Raw genomic sequence first — 19,984 nt, 5'->3', positions numbered from 1 at the left:
AGAATAAACTAGTAGGAAATAATCCAAAGTATAAAAAATGAAGAAACCCTTCAAGATGTTAAAATTAAGAATTTGAATCAATCTAAATAATGCAAACTTTATGGAAATTGCATATGATAGTAAACTTGATACAAAAATTTATATGCTGTGATTTCAGAAAAGATTTCAAAAAATTCTATTTAGTTGGGTAATGTATTGAGGCAAGAATGTGTATCCTCCTCCCAACTTTTGATAAGATTTATATTATCTATATTTTTAAACATGTGTAATTAGTACCTTCTAGCTTGATCGTGTGTTAGAATTTAAATGAATCATGAAAATTATTTTATTTGTAGGTAATTTTGCTGCTTTCATGGAGAACTTACATACTGGCTGATTGTTTCAATTTAACTGAGCAATAGATAAAAAAACCTTGTATTATCGATTGAAAAGTAAACCAGTTTCAGAAGACTATTCAGTAAGATTTGCAGTTCTGGTGATTGATATTCTGCTGTTGAGAAGGGCAAGAATTTCCCCCCTCTGCCCTTCTTTAATTCTTATGGCTGATCTTATAAAATTGGCACAAGACTCGATTAATAGGGGGAAAAAATTAATGTGTGATCAAACTAAGCACCTCTTTTATATTGTTTAGACAAAGAAACGATAAATTTGTGAGAAGTTGACAGGGCAAAGAAAGTTAGCGAGCTCATTAGAAAGGAATCTAAGCAAGGTTTGGGCTTGGGTAGTAAATTAATAAGGCGTTACATTTTTATTTATACTTTTTTTTCAACTCTGTTTTTTTTAACTCTGTGATAATGTTATCTCTTTTCCTTCAGGAGCAGGGAGGGCACCAGTCACTTGGTAGATTTATTTCCTCCTTTTAGGGGAACAAAGGAGAATCAGAGAGCTCCTTCCTCTACTGCTGCTTCTCAGGTGATTTTAATTAGAAATAATCCATATGACATTGTAGGATATGCCTTAGGCCACAACATTACTTTTAGAGGATTAACCATTTTTTTTAAAATCAAAAATACAGCCAAATTAAATGTTATATTAAATATTAAATTCATTTATGAAGTTTATATTTGGGAAGAGAGGGCAAATAAGGGAAATGATATTGTATATTACTTGTAGAAAATGAAAATTGTTAAGGGGCTAAAATAAAAGTCAGATGTGGAACAAAGCTTTTGAAGCGATGGGTTTTGGTTTGATATTCTAGCTATTATGGCTCGGAGGCCCTCACTGAGAAGGTTACTTTTAATACAGCCTTACAGGAAGTATAAATATGAACAATGTTGGTGCCTGAGAAACTATATTCCAGGGAGAGTGAAAAGCAAGAGCAAAAGTCTTGGGGAGGAGCGTGCCTGACCCGTTAGAAGAAGAGCAACAAGGTCAGACTAGGTGGAGTGAAGTGGCAGAAATGGAGCATGGGAGGAGACAATAGACACCAGATCGTGTGTAGATCTTACAGATCAGTGTAAGGACTTTGGATTTTTTTGTAGGAGAATTGAGATGGCGTTGGATATTTCCAAGCAGAGATGTGGCATGATCTGATTTATATTTCAGCAGCAGATTCTGTGTTGCAGTTAGACTAAAGAGAAGCCAATTACAGAGCTATTTCGATAATTCCGAGGTGAGAAGATGGCGACTTGCACTAGAGTGAAAGCAATAGAAGCAGAGAGAAGAGGTTGGATTCTATGTTTATCTTGAAAATAATGCTGACAGGACTTGATGTTATATAGGACATATGGGTGGTGGGGGAAAGCGAGGGTAAAGAATAAATTTTGTTTGATGTATCCTGAGTAATTAGAAAGCTGAGTTACTCATTCTCTAAGAAGGGAAAAAAATTGAGAAGAAGTAAGTTTGGCAGGGGAAAGGGGAGCAGACAGTAGATAGGAAGAAATGACTTTTGTACATTTTTAGATTGAGATATCCAAGTGGGAATGACATGGAACCAGTTGCATACACAAATATGTAGTTCAGAGGAGAGCTACCTACTGGAGGTAGGAAATCAAGAGTCATCAAACATAAGTTGCATTTAAAGTAAAGAAATTTGTGAACAAAATGATGAAAAACAAGGATCAGGACCTTGAGCACCTCTAGGCTGGGAAAATGAAAAACCAACATAGGCACTTGGGAAGCAGTAGCTCTTGAGGGAATAAGAAAGCCTACCTGCGAAGTATCTCAAAAGCCAGGAGAAAGTGTATTTCAAGGACAACACCGTTTCAAAAAACATTTGTTATTGAAATGGAAACTCCCAAACACATATAAACACATATTCAACATACACCTTCTGGACATTTTTATTTTAGGTAGAAAAAATTCATTTCCTTAAGTTTTTTAAAAAATGTTCTTTTTTATAGTACTTATTCATTCTAGTTGCTTACTTTTTTCACTTATCTATTTATATTAATAATTTTCAAGTCAATGTGCACCTGAGATTAGAAATAACTAAAAAGTTTCTTAATTTAAGAAAAGCAAATATTGACATGAAATTATTGCTTTAATCATCTATGGATTTTATTTATTAATTAGTTTTTGTCTTCTAATGTTTTTGTTGACTTTACCTAAAGTTTGATGTTACAGTTATTGCTATTCAGATCTGACAAGTTTGCAGCATAAAATATACCTCCTTTACTGACAACTGAAAATTTTGCTTCTTGATGACCCAAAATTATTCTACAAAATATTATAATGAAAGAATAGTAGATATGAATTTTTCTGTAGCCAGTATTCCAGTTAAGGGACTGTATGTTTTTACTACACCATTTTACAAGTGATTTATGTCAAACCTTTGAATTGTAGGAGAAATACATTAAGAACGGAGATATACGTCTACAATTTCAGCTACAGGTGTGAGGTGACTATAAAGTTGTGAACTGATCTATAAGAAAATATGCAAGGTTGCTGCATTGCAGATTATTTCAATGATGCTCATATCAATTAAAGAGTTCTTTCATAAAACTATTCCAAGACACACACACACACACACACACAGAACGTATGACTTTATAACCACATTCTGTTTTAATCTAAACAGACGATAATAATCTGGATTACCTAGTATGTTATCAAGCAAATTTTACTTAAAATGTTTATAATCAGATATATTAAATGATGTTACTTCTGAAACTCAGTTGTATGCGAGGAGTCACAATATGCTGAACAATTTAAATGATATATTAGTGCTGTATGTGAGGCCATTGAAGGGGAATGAGGTAGGCAAAATAATAATTTCTCTAACCTGTGAATATGTTATGTTACATGGCAGAGGAGCATTAAGAATGCAGAAAGAATTAAGATTGCTAATCTAAAATAGGGAGAAGGAAATAGGAGGCAGATAGGAGGTCAGTGATGCCAAGTGAAAAGGACTCAATCTGAGCTTGCTGGATTGGAATATGGAAGAAGAGAGCCAAGAATCAAGTATTTGGGGCAGCCTCTAGAAACTGCAAAAGGCCAGAAAATGGATTCCCTCCTACAGCCTCTAGAAAGAAAGGCAGCCACACTGACACATTGCTTTTAGCTCAGTGTTGACTAATTTCAGACTTCTGACCTAAGGAACTAGAAGACAGTAATATGTTGTTGGAAGCTACTAAGTCTCTGGTACTTTATTACAGTAACAATAGGGAGTTCATATAGCTACTAAAAGGAAGTATAAATATATTAAGTTCTGCCTTTTTTATAAACAAGGCATCATGTAAATGTTCTGAAATAAAGATGTAATAATTATACGATTAATCTGGGTTTGTTATATTGTTTGACATTAAATGAATTAAAAAGTTATTATGTCAAACTTGTAGGATGTTTCTTTATAAAAGTAAGCCGTAATTTCCCTAATGAAAGAAAATAATATATCCTACTTAATGTGTATTTTCTTTTCCTCAATAAGTATATAGTACTGCGATTTATATAAATTTACTGGACTTTTGGTTCCTGTGTCCAAGTGTGATTTAAAATGTATTGAATTATCTTATATAGCTTCCTGAGCTAGATTATTCATTTATGTAACAATGCAAACGTTATCACACAAGTAAAGAAAAATATAGAATGTATAGAAAAAAAATCCCTCTCCCTGTTGAACTTTTGCAGTATAGGACATATTTATTCAAATTCTAAGTGATATTATTTTTAAAAAGCAGAGTTAATTACCATATGCACCTTACAGATTATAGAAGGCATGACCTAGTATGATTAACAAAGATGGATTAAGAGTGAGAATGTAGAAATCTTTGTTCTTTTACTAATCTATTTTTTTTAAAGTGTGTGTGGGAATATTGCTTAACCTTCTCAAAACTCTTCAATAGGGGAAAAAAGTTATTTATCCTTCCAGTTTGAATGGCTTTTTCTCATGTTTAAAGCATAACATTTATGAAAATGTTCATAGGAAAATGTTGAACAAATTTTGAATGTATGAAAAATAGAATAATGGAGTAAGGCAAATCATCTAATAACGTTTGACTAATTACACTTTTATTTCAATCTTTAAAGTGTTCCATGGATATTGTTTGTTCACACCTGGTTAGAGAAACCCTATTTAACAAGTGTTTCTAAGAGTGGCAGTATGACCTGCCCACCTCCTCATGAGCCAGTCTAGGACAGGAGGGAGAACCACAATGAGTAATGCAAACTAGTCTCCCCTGCTCTCGCAAGTTGGTGACATTGTAGGCACCAGAAAAAATTATCCATCTGAGCTCTATTTTCTTAATCCAAATGTCATGATCTGCTTCCAAAAGCCTGGCTAAGCACCCAGAGGCAGGTCTGAGTCACATATTCATCCCTGATACACGATCAAGTACTGTTTTATTTTTCTCTTATTTGTTTGGCTTTTCTGATTTCTTGTATTAATTCTACTAATTCCTTAAGTGGTAGGTTTAACAAGCCAAATGATAAGAAAGATTAATAACCTCCATTTCCCTTTCTTCAATCTTACTCTGATGAAATCTCTAAAAATCGTAATTTTTTATTCAACTATACTTTTGTTTATACACCTATAAAACATGGATGTATAAATATATATAGATATAGATGTAGATAGAAATATTATATGTCCACAGACTATTTTGACATTTTTAAGTAAGTGTGTTATTTTATTCATATGACAGTATGACATAATATAACATTGTATTAGAGCATTAAAATCTCTACAAATCAATATATCAATCTGATTCTTTCTTGTTTTATTGTTTGTTTCTTAACTTGTTTTCAGCCTTGTTTCTGTCTTTGTGTCCTGCCCCACTCATCTCTTTTCCCACTCTTCAATCTCGAGTTCCTCCAAATTTGTATTTGTTTCTGTATTAGCTCAGGCAGCTGCGTAAATCTGGGAAGTCAAAGATTAAGGTGCCAGCTGGTTCTCTGGTAAGAGCTCTCTTCCTATTTTATAGATGGCCACCTTCTTGCTGTGTGTTCATATGGCAGAGAACAAGCTCTTTAGTGTTTTTTCCTATAAGGATGTTAATCCCATCATGAAGCTCCTACCCTCATTACTTCATCTAAACCAAATTACCTTAATAAGGCCCATCTCCAGATACCATCACGTTGGATATCTGGAGACAGGCCTCATTAAAGTAATTTAACATATTAATTGGGGGGGGGGTGGTATTGCAGTCCAGTCCATAGCAGTTCCTACTTCTTTTTTTCCTATTATGATGATATCATATTTCTAAACATCCTATTTTTTCTTGTTCCTGTTTGTGACTCTACCATGCATTCTAATCTCGTTAATCTCCCCCAGTCCTCATTCACCTCTTTCTCCAAAGTCACCTTATGTGACTTCGAAGAATATACCTGAATATTATAGCCATCTGTTCTTCTGAAATGCTTCAATACTAAAAACTAAACCCACACTCCTTCCCCGTAATGTTCCAGGTACCGATAATCAGTCAGTTCATTCAGGTTAGTTTAAAGGTTGTGAATATTGCTTGACTACTGGGCTCACTGTATCCTTCAGAGTGCTGTATATTCAACTCTTTTGCCTATAATTATATAACTTGCCAAAATCTATGACATTTTGTGTTTTCTAGGATATTTAAAGACCACTTTTCTAAGTTTGTTGGATGTATTCTGTAAAGTAAATTTTAAAGTTATTGTCTCAGAGCTTTTAAACAGAATTTCTAGAAGTTTCATAGAAAATTTTACTTTGAGCCATTTATCTCTCACTCAAGTAATAAAAGGAATGAAATGACCAGGATCAGTAGTATATGAATATCCCTCGTTTCAAATTGCCAAGACATGAGTCACCCTTTCAGATGAGATGCTCACATCAACTTGAAAGGAAGCTCTTGTGTGACTCAGGAGATATGTAACAGTTAGGAAGAGCTTGTTTCTCTCATAAAGCATCTCACTCCATTTCTAGTACAGTGCTAAGGAGGATTTCATGTGTATGCAAAAAGGTATTTTTAACATAAATTTGGTATTAGCATGCTAGAAGTGCTGACTCTTCCACATATAAAATTGTGGCTTTCAGAAAGAAGTAAACTAGGACACTGTCAGCATCCTGGAAATGATTATTATTATTTTTTTTTTTTACCAAAGGAAATGCCAAACGTTTAAAATGAAAAAGCAACACATTAACTCAATGAAAAGGCTAGATTGTTCCAATCAATAAACTGTACAAGAATAGTTTACTGTTAGCTAATATGTTTCTGTTTCCAATTTATTAACAACAAAAAAGCGTTCTTTTAAAAAATTTGATTTTCTAAGAGACATAAAATATTTAAAATAACAATTGCTTCAAATCAGATTGTGTTTAATTGTTATTGATCTGTTCTATCTAAATGTTCAACTCAGAGTCTGCCCTTCAGATCTTTATCAAAGTATACATTTCTCCTGCAGAGTCCACAATTTATTTTTGTGTATGTTAAGTGCTCATATAATAACAGTACATTTTCTCCAATTTATTGCATTTCATTACAAATTACTACATAAGAAAATAATGATTTTATAAAATATAAAAGTAGCACATTTTGGCAAAAGGCATTTCAATGGACAAAAAATGAATTTAGTACAATTTTTGTGGATTATAATCATCTATTGATTTATTTAAATTATATAATTTATAATTTAATTGCATATGTGTAGTTACCCTTGTTAACTGCATATTCTTGTTTCTTTCTGGAACCTCTGGAAGTTGGCAGGTATTATTAACTTCATTTTGTGTAAGAATAGACTGAAGTCATAGAAGTTCGTAGACTTGCCCAGAGGAGCACACTTCAAAGAGGCTGAATCAGAAAGGAGCTTGCCCTGTCCTCTTCTGTCTGTCATGCCTCTCCCCCACCCAGCCTCCAGATCCCCTTAACCTGGGGTCTCAGCTCATGGCCTTGCCTCACATTAAAATTATAAAATTTCTAAAATCAGTGGGACAGTTTCTATTCCATGTCATCTCCACTTAATCTGGACAAGAAGTGGTACCTGTACCCTAATCCCTGTCTCTGCTCAAATTATAGAAGAGGAAGATGCCTGCTGTTATCCACAACCTGTTCTCAGAGATCCTCCTAAATCTTCCCCTTGACTGGCTGCATCTTCAACTCATCCCTCCCTAATGGATCATCCCCATAAGTGCTCCAGTAACTCCTATCTAAAAAATAAAAAATCTCAGGACCCCACCACCCATTTACTCTGCTCAGATTTAACATATGTCAGTTCCCTCAGCAAATCACACCACCATTTTCATAAGTCACAAAACTAAGAGATATCCTTTATGCCTTCCTCATTCTTTTTTGTCACATAAATATCGAGTCTGATATATTCTATGCAGCCACCACACAAGTTCGTCACCATGATCTCTTCTACAGTGGTTTCCTCTAGTCTGCTTGCATCATCAAATGCTCTCTTCAGATGGTTTACCACATACCAGCCAGCAGCAACTTCTTAAAAATATAAATAGTGGATACTGTTCTCTTTCAAAACCCTTCAATGAACCCCAATTTTATGTAAAATAAGACTGAATTCTTGCCGTGGCCTCTAAAATCCTATGTGACCTCACCCAGCCTCCCTTTGAAACTTGATCTCCACTTGTAGCCACCAAGCTATACTTTCATGCTTTCTCCTCAAATGTGGCAAGGCTTCTTTGGGGGCATTTGAACTATCTTATGCTTCCTTTGGTTTGAATGTCCATTCCTCACGTTTTCCTTTGGCTAGCTCTTTATGCTTCTTGCTTAATCTCATCTTATTAAAAATAATGCCATCCTCCCTAAAGTAGCTATCATATAAGCTTATTTTTTTCATGTTCTTCAATGATACTGTTTATTCATTAGTTTACTCTTTTCTTTTTTTTTTTTCCTCATCTCTAGGGAGAATGTAGACCCTACTTGAGCTAGGATCTTGTATGTTCATTTACTTTTGGATCCCCAGTGGTAAAATATTACCTGGCACATAGTTTAGAATATATTCCAGAAAATATAAGAGAAATTTTATCATAGACTAAAATGAAAACAAGTCAGGCTTTTTAAAGGGAAACTTATAAAAAAATTAATTGAAGAATATCATACATAGAAATAGTGTACAAATCAATAGTGTAAAGATAAATAACTACCACAAACTGAATGTACTCAGCTAACTACCACTTATATAAAGTAAAAGATGACCTGCATTCCAACAGCCTTCTGCCTGTGCCCTCACAGTCCCTTCTTTTTCCCTAGATAGTAATTTTTTCCTGAATTCTTATAATATAGATTAATTTTGTGTATTCCATTATATATATCGAATCATATAGTATTATTCTATTCTATTGAAGACTATCTGGTTCTGTTTCTGTTGTTAACTACAATAAATGATATAACTATGAACATTCTTGTTTGAATTCTGGAGAACATGTGTGCCGTTTTTATTGGTCATATATTGGGTTGGAATACTCTGTTTAAGATATGCATATATTCACCATTAATAGATATAGCCAAATATCTACTTTTCCAAAACATCTGTACAAATTTACACTCTCACATTATTGTATTAATCCTGTTATTATCAATCTTGTTAATTTTAGTCACCCTGGCAGATATATAGGAATCTTTCATTGGGTTCTTCCCCAAACTATATTTTCAATCTTCAAAGCTAGAAAATTAAAGGAGCAATGCAATTAGCATTTGTGCCCTATGACTGGATTCATCAATTGTTTTTATCTGCCACTTTTACCTTATTGATAACTAGCCATCTTTATTTCTCTGAATATTTGCAAACAAGTTTTAGACATTAGATGCAGACTTTTACATATTGGAAAGTGAAAACTTTCTGATTTATAGATTTGACAATTTTGACATTCACCATTTTATTGATTTACTTTAACTGTTTCAAAGTAGAATGGTAAAATGCAGTATATAAATACAATTTACTAAGTATATTTCAGATGCTAGAGAAACAAATTATTCTTTGAAACTTATGAGGGTCATGTGTAAATGAGAAATATAAAAGCCACAGTAAAAATAATCTCATTCATTTTGTTCATCATATTTAAAACATGAATCAGGCTTGAAATAGATTTTGGAAATTAAGCCACTATAGGGACAAAAAATAAATAAAATGAATATCATCTGTTCTTTGTATTATCCCCTATTAATTAATACAAAAATAGTTATTAACCACCAAATGATGGTAGTTTGAACTCCAGGAAACAAATGTTTGATTTTTTTTAAAATTTACGTACTTTCTCTTTTTTTGTAATACTTCTTGGCATAATGGGGACAACCAAATAGTTGTATCCTGCTCTCCTATGAAGGAAGCTCTGATAATATATTTAAACTCTGCCTTCAGCAAAACCTTTGCTAGGGGCTTTGGAGTTTTCTACTTTCTCTAATTAGCTTTATCAATAATACGTATCATCCATTCTTATATTCCAGCTCTGGAATGAATTAACTACAAACCATTTTTTGTGAAATACTCGGTTAGCTATTATGTTATATAAAGAAGTTTGCTTTTAAAATACCTATAAAAACATTTTGGATGCTGGTTGTGTTATACATTCTGAGTATCAAAAATTTTATTTTTGCCCAATAGACTTGCATTTAATCTATAAACATACTCCGTTTTAATTTGATGTGTTATCTTAAGATCATCATGTTAAAAGATATTTCTTTAAAAATAAATTTCCAAACAAGACATATGTGCTTTAGCAGTTAGAGATGAGATGAGAGCCCTGCACAATCTTGAATAAGCTGTTTTGTTTTCTTGTAAATAGAATCACCTCATTTTCAATATCCTTAACTTTTTGTTATAAAAACTTGTCTGTATTATCTGTATATATCGACATCTTTACTAGAAATTCTAATTGAACTGTTTTCACTATTATTTAAAATACCCAAATTAGTCTTGTATGAAAAAGTGAATAATTTTTAATGTGCTAGTATTTACCTCAAACTTAAACATGATTTTAAAGTGTAAATAAATATAATAAAATTATTTTTCCTACTAAGGATTTTCAAAAAATATTTTTATGAACTATATCCCATGAGGCTTGTGAACTTAGCTATTCGATTTTTATTCAGTTAGATATTTTACAGTTTGTATCATTTTACTTACAAAAATCCATAGCCTTTTAAATGAGAATGAAACATGATATAACTTTCAAATACTTGAGATAATAAGTTTGAGGGTTTTTTATACTATATATCAAAATACCTGATTATTTGTATTTTAAATTTTTGACTTTCTTTTCATTTGTGATAGTAAAATAAAAAGATTGTTTTTTGTTTTATTTAAATTTTGGTTATGTAAAAGTATAAAATGCTTCATATTTATTTTGAAAGAGAAGAATATGCTGTCTTATTGATAAATTTAATTTCAAATATCTAAAAACATAATATTTATAATTAATGCATTCTAAATATAAAGACTACTTCACCATAGCAGTATCAGCACTTTTAGGAAAAATACTGTTCTTTTTTGTTTTTGTTGTCTTGCTATTATTTGTTTATAACATATACTGTAATTTATTATTGTTGGTTTATCAATTGATTTACTTCTTCCTGTCTATCTTATTCTTGAGTCCTTTTTATTCTTGCCACCTTGATTTCTTAGACATCCCCCAATGCTCTTTTATTGATGATTTGCTTCTCTCTCTATATATATATATATACTCTCATTCCCTTGTTCAGCTCATAAACTTTCATGATTATCACTCATGTAATTTTATGATTCCATGTATCTAGCACTGTCCTTTAACGTCTCGTCTGATCTTGCATTTCCAGTAATGAACAGACCTCCTCCAGTGGGTTATCCTGCTTTTTGTCTCAAACTTATTAGATATATAACACTCTTAGATTTTAAACTACTTACAATACTCTCTCTCTAGACTGTGTACATGCACACACACACACACACACACACACACATATACAATAAACTATATATAGTTTGTTAACTATGATACTTTTGTGATCTAAAAATATTGATTTGTTTTTATAATTTAAATATTATGATTTAACTTATGATTTTTTAACTTTATAATGGTGTAAAGTGATACACATTCAGTAGAAACTGTACTTCATATTTTGCTATTTGATATTTTCTCAGGCTAGCGATATGCAGTACGACACTCTTATGTTGTTGAGCACCAAGCTGTAGCTCTCCATCAGCCATGCGATCATTGGGGCAAACAACTGATACATGATTTTGCTCAACTATAGGCTAATGTAAGTGTTCTGAGCACATCTAAAGAAGGCTAGGCTAAGCTATGATGTTTAGTAGGTTAGGTGTATTAAATGCATTTTCAATTAATACTATTTTGAACTTATGTTGGCTTTATTGAGATGTAAACCAGTTATAAGTAAAGGAGTGTTTGAAAGTAAAATGTGCTCTACTTTCCTTTAGTTTTCTGAGGCCAACAGGATGGAGTGTAGAGAGTATGAGCTTTAGAATCACTCAGAAATATTTTTGAAGCTTTATTACATTAATATGTGCATCACCACAGGCACATTATTTAATTTTCTATTTATAAAATATTCACAACACTAACTGAAAGTATTTAATGTTATGTTTCTAGCACAGATCACAGTGTCAAGCATAGAGGCGGCACTCTATAAAACATTGGTCTTCGTGATTTCTGTTTCAGCAATTTAATTAATCTTCTGATTTTCTGTTTATAATATTGGCAACACCATGATTCATTAAAGTCAAAAGTCTAAAATAATAGTTGAATATTCCTTCTCTAATCTGTTTCCAATGCTGTCATTTTTATTATTAATGAATGTTGTAGATAATCAAATTCTCTGTATTTCAACAGCTGTTACTCATCATTCTCTTTAATCTTTTCCTTTTTGGTTTACAATGTCTTTTATTGCATTTGTTCTATTTTTCCTTTAATATTATTGTTTTTTTCTTACTTTTTTTTTTCTTTTACAAACTAAATGTTCTACAGTCTTCTTGAGGAGAAATATCACATCATTAATTTCTCTTGTATGTCATGCTGGCCTGTTAGTGACTATATTATGTGGATGATATACATTTTAATTGGTTGGTTTGAAATTAGTATATCAAATCCATTTTGAAATTCTGATGAATATTGAATATAATTATATTTTTTTATTACCTAAGTATCTTTTATTTTTTATTTTAAAATCAGTCCTCTCAAAATGTTAGAATATTCTGAAGTGACCTTAAAATTGCTTACTGGAACCATTGGATTAAATGCATTTTCTTCATTTATTTCTTCATTATTGATTATGTGAATAAGTATGCATATAACTCTTGAAAATGATAACTCTCACTTGATACCAAAATAGAGGAGGTTCGTTTTTCCTGTATGCCTCAAAGCCAAACAAGACATGAGCAGGGGTTTGCAGCAATGAAAGTAAAGGTTTATTTAAGAAAATGTTGCCAAGCTTGGAGAGACAGGTGAGCCAGCGCTCAAAGACCTGCCTCTGTGATGGCCTCTCGGGGAGAGGTTATATAGAGAAAGCTCTTTTGTCATGGTAGCTAGGAGAGTCGGGGTCCTGGGCTCTTCTGATTGGTCAGAGTGAGTATAGGAGACCAGTGATCATTGCATCAGGTTCTGATGTCAGTTGTGGCATCGTTCTGTCCTGTTTCAAAAGGACGCAAGTAGGGTCATTCCACCTTCATGTGTCTGGAACTGAACACAGCTTAGGTCAAGATGTTATCTTTTGTTTCATCAAAACTGTTTCTGTGGTCAACGGACCTGAGGCTTTGTTCCTAAGGTTATTTGATGTTGACCTAACAGCTTAATGATAGAGTGGTTGTGCAGTATGCAGAGGGATAATGAAAGAAAAGAAGCAAGTGAGCCCAAGTCTGGTTTGAATCAAGGACAAAGAGAAGAAAAAAAGTGATTTTAAAGATGTGAAGATTTTCACAGTTACACAGTTTACTAATGGAAAAGGACATTTATTCAAATACGCTAGTCATTGTTTGAATTCATTTCAATAAATAAAATGTTCAACAACTAAAATATATTTTTAAAGAGGGAATTGTTTTTCTTATTTAACAATGTAGCAATTTTGCTACTTTTTAAAACTTTTATTTAATATAGATTTGCTAAATATATCATTTTCCACTCTTTAGGTGTAATATAGAGATCAATAATAAATATATAACACCTGATTGGAATATAAAGTTATGTGTATAGTTAATGTAGTATTAAAATATGATAACTTTTCCATTTCTTATCTAGGCTTATGAGCTCTTCATCTTCTCTCTCACTTCCATATTTTTAGTTATATAAAAATTAGAAGTGCAACTAATATCCGTAAAATTATAACATTTTTGTTTCTGAGCAAGAGCATTATTGGATATATTTTTTATGTCATCATAATTGAATTAAGTAATCTGAACAGAACAGGTGTCCAGAAATAGGAATACAATATGTTTTCATGACCAATAACCTCTACTTATGTACCAAGTTTCAACCAATCTTTCGTCTTTTTATATATAAATCAAGTTAGAATATATAGCAGTTCAAACTCACAATATAAAATTATTTTATTTTTCTTTCAGAAAGTTGCATTTTATATGATAGCCACATGCCATCTGTTCAGTATTTACTATAGGTTGTCCTCACTGTAAAAAGATAAACACAATCAAAATAATTTTAATGAGTAGATCAAATAAATAGCATTATATATAATAGCAAAGTACTATTGAAGATGCTTCCATTACATGAGTGTAGCTGAGGTAGATTTAGCCTTTTATTGACATGATGGGACAATGCATCAGGAAATTCTGTTTTGTCTGTTAACACTCTCTCCCCACAACAGTGTAACAACCTTCTCTCTAGTCTTCTCTTTTCCTTTCTTTCTCCTTAAACCTAACCACATGGAGAAATACAGCCTACAGGACAGTGAAACTGGTGATATTCTGTACATTTTTTGCACTACCCCTCACTAATCAGTAGAGTGAAAATATGTAAAAAGTCAGTCTCACAATTCTAGGTCATCAATTCATCTTCAATAGGTACTTTACTATTATATATAATGCTATTTATTTAATCTACTCATTAAAATTATTTTGATTGTGTTTATCTTTATCAGGACAGATTGCATCAAGCCATGTAAATAAATTGTGTATACATATGATTTAGATTTAGAGTTTCTCACATGTTTGGTAGAATTTGCCAGTGAAGCCATTTGGTCCTGGGGTTTCCTGTTGCCAGGTTTTTGATCACCAGTTCAGTTTCTTTATTTGTTAATGACCAGTTCAGATTTTCTGTTTCTTCCTGATTCAGTCATGGAAGATTGTGTATTTCTAGAAATTTATCCATTTTTTCTAGTATTTCCAATTTGTTGGCATATAGTTGTTTATATAAAGTTTTTATGATCCTATGTATTTCTGTAGAATCAGCTGTATTTGAGTATTCACTTTTTTTTTATTAGTCTTGCTTAAGTTTTGTCAATTTTATCTTTTTGAAAAACTGACTTAGTTTTGTTGATCCTTTCTGTTGTTTTTCTGGTCTCTACTTCATTTATTTCCACCCATCCTTATTATTTGCTTTCTTCCTTAAATGTTGTGCTTTCTTTATTTTTTTCTTCTAGTTTCTTGAGTTATAAAGTTAGGTTGTTTGTTTGAGATATTTCTAATTTCTAAATAAAGAATTGCTCTTTCTTGTCAGAATTGTGCAGAAAATCTATTATGTTGCACCCTTTTACTTATATTCTCACTCAGAGAGTTAATATTATACTTATTCACTTATATTCAGATAGGACTTATTATTTATTGTACATTTTCAGAGAATTGAAGTTTTTATTTTTATAGAATAGCTTATAGCTTTAAGTTACAGTCACAATGTTCATTTTTATTTAACTTTATGTAAAGCAATATAGATTTATTTTTTAAATGCAGGTATAAAGTATGCATAAATTTAAAAATAATGACCCCATACAATCCTACCACTCAAAGATAATTTCTGTAAGCACTGAATATTCTTCAAAGCACATGTAAAGAGAATCACTTTATGATGTTACATATTACACAAATATGTCTTAAATAATTTTGTCCAAATAATACACAATTGAATGTTCTAATAACCTTAAATATTTCGATATAATTTAATTTAATATCTTTATCTATTGAATGGGTATATCAAAATTTATCCAAGGCATCATATTTGGCTCTTTAGTTTATTTCTGTTGCTACTGCCAACATATCTATGGTCACTTTTATTCATACTTTTTTTGCATTTTTAGATATTTCTCTTAGCTTACTTCTCATAATGGAATTACTCAAAACACATGAATATTTTTCAGGTTCTAAATATATAGTTCCATGTTATACTTCAAAACATTTGAGAATTCTGGGTATTACATTTTGTCTTTGTTTTTCATGCCACCGTTGTCACTTTCCAACAGCATCTTAGTTTTATACCTTCAAAAACAAAGTTAGCTTGCAGTAAGAACCACTTAATAACTTTTATCCTTAAAAAGTTTTTGGAAAATATATAAAATAATGTATGAAAATATATTGTAGAAGCTTAAAAAACGCACTAGTTCTTTTAAAGATTTCATTAATAGAAATAAGTGTAAACTCATGATTTTATGAGAGAAACTGTGTGATCAGAATTAATGAACATAAATGTAGACATATACCTGCTCATGTGAGGTACTCTTAATTAAAGCTTGTTGCTGTTTCTGTTTTCGTTTTCTTTTTTCTTATCTCTTAAATGCAATCGTCTAGGTCAGTTTTAAACTTAATATCAAAAAATAAATTTTAAAAATCTAATTTCCAAGGAAATACAATGCCTTCTTTGTCATTGCATAGTGTCACAGAGTCATAAAAGAAAGATAATAATAAGCTCAGTAATATCTTTCCTGCCTTGGTGAATTAGATGGAAAGTCATATAATTTTAAATGGATTATGTGTAATGACTACCTTAAATAGTATTCTCTGAAACTTAATCATTACACAGAATCTATTTAAAATTTTCCTAGAAATATAGGATAATACCATCTGACATGGAGTTTGATACCAGACCTAAATATGTCAAATAATTTGAAAGGAAATGAATTTTCTGATCTTTTTAACTTATGAATTTATCACTGTGGATTTATCATTTATTAATTATGGATAATTAATTTATCCATTAAATATAGATTTATTTCTGATTCAAATTATATTATCATTTCAACTTAACTTATTAAATGTTTGTAAATAACACATCTGATTTGCAAATATATGTTTTTATCATAGACACAAATCAAGGTAGCAGAATATTCCATACATAAATAATTTTATACATTAGCATTTATGATACAATCATGGAGATGTCACACTCGGGGTTAAAGAAGACATCCTACAATAAGTTATGGCAACATTGAAAAAAATCAACTAAAATCTTACTTCTTCAAACAAAATAGTAATGTACTGGGAATCAATTATAAAAAATAAGATCATAGAAAAACAGAGTAATTCCAATAGAATACTTATAATACCTGTGGGAGGGAAAGGTAATATAAACTTGAAAATTTTATAAAAAAAAAATTGCAGAGGAAAATTAGTTATGTTTGAAAATATATAAAATTAAGACTATAAAGAATACAAAAAAACTAAATTAGGCAAATAGTATTTTTACTACGATCTTGATAAAAGACCAACAATTTTATATGTCATAATAATAAAATTTGGAAAACCTCAGAATCTGTTATTATGATTATGAAATAACATTACTATATAAATAATACATAGACACATTAAAATAATCAAAAAAGAAAATAGGCAACAAATGAAACCAAAGAATGTAATCGTTATGAATTCCAACCTGTATTAAAATTATGCCAAGATAAGATATCATTTTTCCAAGTTTGAATTTGAAATAAATAGAAAGCACCAACTCTAGTGACATTGTGTTGAAGTGGTCAGCCTCCTACATTGCTAAAGGCACTCTAAGTTTGCTTTATCCATTTAGAAGGCAATTTAACAACTGATATTGATAGCAATATAATGCATAAATACTTTTGCTCACCTTTTCCACTTTCATAAATTCATCTCCAAGAAACAGCCTTAAATATGAAAAATATATGTTTAAAACACCTAAATTTATAATAATGAAACAATGGGAACAATCTAAATATTTAACAAAATTTAACATTGCTTACATAAATGTTAGACAAAATGTTATAATCACAATTCACAAATGGTTTCCTTAGATAAACACATGGAAAAAGCTTAGCAGGAAATAATTAAATACTAATTTTAAATACAGTATAATTATAACTATATTTAGAACATATATATATATATATAAGGACAATACCCAGTTTTATATCAGTATCACATCATATTTACATTTTTTATTTTTTTATTATAATATATGCATTAATATTACTCTTAAGAATTATATTTAATAAAATCTTACAGAACAAATTTTAGTAAAGGAAATATTTTTTAATTACGTACATCACACACACACACACACACACACACACACACATGAATACATACTTTAGAGAAGATATGTGAATATTAATCCCGAGGATGTGATTTCTACTTTCTGGTCTCTTTTTCTTCCCTTCTTTACTCCATTTTTAAATTTTTTTCTCTGCTCCTTCATTCCCTTTTTCTTCCTCTTCCTATTTTGACTTCTTATTACACTCCATTTCACCTATAACTTTCTCTTTTTCTCCTGTATGATCACTACATTTAACAAATATCAGTAGTAGCTTCAGAACAACAAAATGAATGGATGCAGACATTGTTGAGTTAACCAAACAAGGGTAAATCATTTCATGGCACAGGAAGAGGTCATGGCAGTCAAAACACATGGCAGAATAGTCAGCGACATTCTTCATGGTCACTGCTGCAAAAGACCTGACAAACTGAAGCCACATCACAATGTTTACAAAGTTTAAATATTATCCATAAAATATCACACCACAATAGGGGTCGATATAGATCATCTCATATAAATCATGTCTCATTTGTTACTCCCAGCCTCCCAAAATTTACACAGATTAGCTCAAATAAATACCATTTAGAGTTGAAAGCATGAGTGTCTTTTACTTGGGGTTCCCTAGTGTTATCATAACAGGCTCTTAGTATGTTTCAGGGATTATATTACATGTCCTTTTCATTTGTTACATTTTTATATTTTTTTTGTGTCTGTTCAGGCAATATTGCTTAGTACCTATCAAGTTCCTGGCAAGTGCTAGGAATGGAGGGCATAATGGTAAAATATAAGACCTAACCCCTGGATTCAGGTAGCTTCCAGTTCAACTTCAAAGCCTACCAATGGTAGGACATAAGTCTTCGGTGTAACAACCTAGTCTTATTGAATAGCCCAACGTGGCTCCAGGTCACTGGTTGAGAGTATTTGTTCTACTCCATTCATTTAGGGATTTAAGGTACCCGAAGATCTATGACAGTCAACATATGGCTCATTCATCCTGGATTTCACTATCCAGTAAGTAGGATTCAAGATGGGGGCATGGAAAGTGTAATGGATTGGTCAATTATCATATGGCCATTCCTAAATGCAAAGGGGGCTGGCAAAAGTATTCAAATTGTGAGCCCACAAAGCAGAGAGAAAAAAAAAAAAAACATTTCAAAAAGCCTTTTTTTTTATAAGCACTTACTATGTTTCTCCTGTACTTTGTCTTAAAATGGACTCATCAATGAGACGTCTAAGCAACATAATTAAAGATAAAGTTTTTCTCACTTTTAGTTATCCACAGATCACTTTTTAATACAAAAATCTCCTTAATAAAAATAAATATTTTATTTTCTCAGACAAGTCCTTTAATTCTGAAAATAAATAGTCCTCTATATCAGCTCACAATTATAACATATGATGGAAGAAAAGAAAGAAATAGGGGGAGTTCTTCTCAAGTGTACAAAGAGTAATGCCTGTGATGCCCCTTAAATAGCTTGCGGAAATGTTTTCACATAAAAATCAAATATGCTATTTGAGTTTTGTTGAAATTTTCTTTCTGTGTATTGCATTTTATATCCAAGAGATAAATGATACCTAAAACAAGTCCACGTATCTAAATAAGAACACTTTGGTCATAACTGGCTGTAATACACATCTGACTTTAAAACTGACAAAAGGGTATGCAAAGATTATGTAGATATATTTTTTAATTTTTTAAGATTTATTAATTTTTATTTTTTAGATATTTTAAATAAGACTATGCGTGGATAACACACACATATACATAACACACATAGCTAATATATAAACTATTCCCTGCTTATTAAAATATTTCATGTATATTTCACATATATGTTTCAGATGTATATATGTATATTTATAATATATTCCTATATATGTATTCTCAATGGTTCTCTTGTCCATGCTTCATCAAATTAAATACAGATGCCTCAGGGTTGATATCTCCTTAAAACAATCAGTGAAAAGGGTCACAGATACTAATTTCTATAGCATGAGAAACATCAAAAGAGACTTCTCAACACTTTACCAAAGTGAGGAATAGCTTTTATTTTTTTTCCATAAGTTTGAAGACATTTATTAGGGCAGAAATAGTTAGATCTAATTAAAAGGACTACTATAACTATATATATTTTTTATTTTATAAATAAATCAGATTTATATTTACCTTTACTACGTGAGATTTTA

This window comes from Pteropus vampyrus, unplaced genomic scaffold (assembly GCF_000151845.1).
Source record: "Pteropus vampyrus isolate Shadow unplaced genomic scaffold, Pvam_2.0 Scaffold27, whole genome shotgun sequence".
In the NCBI taxonomy this organism is placed as follows: Eukaryota; Metazoa; Chordata; class Mammalia; order Chiroptera; family Pteropodidae; genus Pteropus; species Pteropus vampyrus.
Note: the sequence above shows the minus strand (reverse complement) of the source record.